Here is a 4,595-nt window from a genome sequence, read left to right as displayed (position 1 = left end):
GCAAGCCTTGGTTGGTTATGATGCAACAATGCCTATGTGACTCTGGCAGAGACCGGCTGCCAAATTCGAAACGTCCAGCGATTGCGCCCACACGAAAGCTGCCAGCACTGAAAGCTCTACCTGGTTTTCACTGTCCCTTGGAACTGCATTCGCTGCCGCACAGACATTCGCGATCAGCGCAAGCCTTGGTTGGTTATGACGCAACAATGCCTATGTGACTCTGGCAGAGACCGGCTGCCAAATTTGAAACGTCCAGCGATTGCGCCCACACGAAAGCTGCCAGCACTGAAAGCTCTACCTGGTTTTCACTGTCTCTTGGAACTGCATTCGCTGCCGCACAGACATTCGCGCTCTGCAAAAGCCTTGGTTGGTTATGATGCAACAATGCCTATGTGACTCTCGCAGAGCCCGGCTGCCAAATTTGAAACGTCCAGCGATTGCGCCCATACGAAAGCTGCCAGCACTGAAAGCTCTACCTGGTTTTCACTGTCCCTTGGAACTGCATTTGCTGCCGCACAGACATTCGCGCTCTGCGCAAGCCTTGGTTGGTTATGATGCAACAATGCCTATGTGACTCATGCAGAGCCCGGCTGCCAAATTCGAAACGTCCAGCGATTGCGCCCACACAAAAGCTGCCAGCACTGAAAGCTCTACCTGGTTTTCACTGTCCCTTGGAACTGCATTCGCTGCCGCACAGACATTCGCGCTCTGCAAAAGCCTTGGTTGTTTATGATGCAACAATGCCTATGTGACTCTGGCAGAGCCCGGCTGCCAAATTTTAAACGTCCAGCAATTGCGCCCACACGAAAGCTGCCAGCACTGAAAGCTCTACCTGGTTTTCACTGTCCCTTGGAACTGCATTCGCTGCCGCACAGACATTCGCGCTCCGCAAAAGCCTTGGTTGGTTATGATGCAACAATGCCTATGTGACTCTGGCAGAGCCCGGCTGCCAAATTTTAAACGTCCAGCGATTGCGCCCACACGAAAGCTGCCAGCACTGAAAGCTCTACCTGGTTTTCACTGTCCCTTGGAACTGCATTCGCTGCCGCACAGACATTCGCGCTCTGCAAAAGCCTTGGTTGGTTATGATGCAACAATGCCTATGTGACTCTGGCAGAGCCCGGCTGCCAAATTTTAAACGTCCAGCGATTGCGCCCACACGAAAGCTGCCAGCACTGAAAGCTCTACCTGGTTTTCACTGTCCCTTGGAACTGCATTCGCTGCCGCACAGACATTCGCGCTCTGCGCAAGCCTTGGTTGGTTATGACGCAACAATGCCTATGTGACTCTGGCAGAGCCCGGCTGCCAAATTTGAAATGTACACCGATTGCGCCCACACGAAAGCTGCCAGCACTGAAAGCTCTACCTGGTTTTCACTGTCCCTTGGAACTGCATTCGCTGCCGCACAGACATTCGCGCTCTGCAAAAGCCTTGGTTGGGTATTATGCAACAATGCCTATGTGACACTCGCAGAGCCCGGCTGCCAAATTTGAATTGTACACCGATTGCACCCTCACGAAAGCTGCCAGCACTGAAAGCTCTACCTGGTTTTCACTGTCCCTTGGAACTGCATTTGCTGCCGCACAGACATTCGCGCTCTGCAAAAGCCTTGGTTTGGTATGATGCAACAATGCCTATGTGACTCTCGCAGAGCCCGCTGCCAAATTTGAAACGTCCAGAGATTGCGCCCACACGAAAGCTGCCAGCACTGAAAGCTCTACCTGGTTTTCACTGTCCCTTGGAACTGCATTCGCTGCCGCACAGACATTATCTCTCCGCATAAGCTTTATTTGTTTATGATGCAACAATGCCTATGTGACTCTCGCACAGCCCGCTGCCAAATTTGAAACGTCCACTGATTGCGCCCACACGAAAGCTGCCAGCACTGAAAGCTCTACCTGGTTTTCACTGTCCCTTGGAACTGCATTCGCTGCCGCACAGACATTCGCGCTCTGCGCAAGCCTTGGTTGGTTATGATGCAACAATGCCTATGTGACTCTGGCAGAGCCCGGCTGCCAAATTTGAAACCTCCACCGATTGCGCCCACACGAAAGCTGCCAGCACTGAGAGCTCTACCTGGTTTTCACTGTCCCTTGGAACTGCATTCGCTGCCGCACAGACATTCGCGCTCTGCGCAAGCCTTGGTTGGTTATGATGCAACAATGCCTATGTGACTCTGGCAGAGACCGGCTGCCAAATTTGAAACGTCCAGCAATTGCGCCCACACGAAAGCTGCCAGCACTGAAAGCTCTACCTGGTTTTCACTGTGCATTGGACCTGCATTCGTTGCCGCACAGACATTCGCGGTCCGCAAAAGCCTTGGTTGGTTATGATGCAACAATGGCTATATGACTCTCGCAGAGCCCGGCTTCCAAATTTGAAACGTCCAGCGATTGCGCCCACACGAAAGCTGCCAGCACTGAAAGGTCTACCTGGTTTTCACTGTCCCTTGGAACTGCATTCGCTGCCGCACAGACATTCGCGCTCTGCAAAAGCCTTGGTTGGGTATGATGCAACAATGCCTATGTGACTCTCGCAGAGCCCGGCTGCCAAATTTGAAACGTCCAGCGATTGCGCCCACATGAAAGCTGCCAGCACTGAAAGCTCTACCTGGTTTTCACTGTCCCTTGGAACTGCATTCGCTGCCACACAGACATTCGCGGTCCGCAAAAGCCTTGGTTGGTTATGATGCAACAATGGCTATGTGACTCTCGCAGAGCTCTGCTGCCAAATTCGAAACGTACACCGATTGTGCCCACACGAAAGCCGCCAGCACTGAAAGCTCTACCTGGTTTTCACTGTCCCTTGGAACTGCATTCACTGCCGCACAGACATTCGCGCTCTGCAAAAGCCTTGGTTGGGTATGATGCAACAATGCCTATGTGAATCTTGCACAGCCCGCTGCCAAATTTGAAACGTCCACTGATTGAGCCCACACGAAAGCTGCCAGCACTGAAAGCTCTACCTGGTTTTCACTGTCCCTTGGAACTGCATTCGCTGCCGCACAGACATTCGCGCTCTGCGCAAGCCTTGTTTGGTTATGATGCAACAATGCCTATGTGACTCTGGCAGAGCCCGGCTGCCAAATTTGAAACGTCCAGCGATTGCGCCCACACGAAAGCTGCCAGCACTGAAAGCTCTACCTGGTTTTCACTGTCCCTTGGAACTGCATTCACTGCCGAACAGACATTCGCGCTCTGCGCAAGCCTTGGTTGGTTATGATGCAACAATGCCTATGTGACTCTGGCAGAGCCCGGCTGCCAAATTTGAAACGTCCAGCGATTGCGCCCACACGAAAGCTGCCAGCACTGAAAGCTCTACCTGGTTTTCACTGTCCCTTGGAACTGCATTCGCTGCCGCACAGACATTCGCGCTCTGCGCAAGCCTCGGTTGGTTATGACGCAACAATGCCTATGTGACTCTGGCAGAGCCCGGCTGCCAAATTTGAAATGTACACCGATTGCGCCCACACGAAAGCTGCCAGAACTGAAAGCTCTACCTGGTTTTCACTGTCCCTTGGAACTGCATTCGCTGCCACACACACATTCGCGCTCCGCAAAAGCCTTGGTTGGTTATGATGCAACAATGCCTATGTGACTCTCGCAGAGCCCGGCTGCCAAATTTGAAACGTCCAGCGATTGCGCCCATACGAAAGCTGCCAGCACTGAAAGCTCTACCTGGTTTTCACTGTCCCTTGGAACTGCATTTGCTGCCGCACAGACATTCGCGCTCTGCGCAAGCCTTGGTTGGTTATGATGCAACAATGCCTATGTGACTCATGCAGAGCCCGGCTGCCAAATTCGAAACGTCCAGCGATTGCGCCCACACGAAAGCTGCCAGCACTGAAAGCTCTACCTGGTTTTCACTGTCCCTTGGAACTGCATTCGCTGCCGCACAGACATTCGCGCTCTGCAAAAGCCTTGGTTGGTTATGATGCAACAATGCCTATGTGACTCTGGCAGAGCCCGGCTGCCAAATTTTAAACGTCCAGCAATTGCGCCCACACGAAAGCTGCCAGCACTGAAAGCTCTACCTGGTTTTCACTGTCCCTTGGAACTGCATTCGCTGCCGCACAGACATTCGCGCTCCGCAAAAGCCTTGGTTGGTTATGATGCAACAATGCCTATGTGACTCTGGCAGAGCCCGGCTGCCAAATTTGAAACGTCCAGCGATTGCGCCCACACGAAAGCTGCCAGCACTGAAAGCTCTACCTGGTTTTCACTATCCCTTGGAACTGCATTCGCTGCCGCTCCGACATTCGCGCTCCGCAAAAGCCTTGGTTGGTTATGATGCAACAATGCCTATGTGACTCTGGCAGAGCCCGGCTGCCAAATTCGAAACATCCAGCGATTGCGCCCACACGATAGCTGCCAGCACTGAAAGCTCTGCCTGGTTTTCACTGTCCCTTGGAACTGCATTCGCTGCCGCACCGACATTCGCGGTCTGCAAAAGTCTTGGTTGGTTATGATGCAACAATGCCTATGTGACTCTCGCAGAGCCCGGCTGCCAAATTTGAAACGTCCACTGATTGCGCCCACACGAAAGCTGCCAGCACTGAAAGCTCTACCTGGTTTTCACTGTCCCTTGGAACTGCA

Source organism: Mycteria americana, unplaced genomic scaffold (assembly GCF_035582795.1).
Source record: "Mycteria americana isolate JAX WOST 10 ecotype Jacksonville Zoo and Gardens unplaced genomic scaffold, USCA_MyAme_1.0 Scaffold_27, whole genome shotgun sequence".
NCBI classification, from domain to species: domain Eukaryota; kingdom Metazoa; phylum Chordata; class Aves; order Ciconiiformes; family Ciconiidae; genus Mycteria; species Mycteria americana.
The sequence above is the reverse complement of the archived record's forward strand: the minus strand, read 5'-3'. Positions refer to the sequence as shown.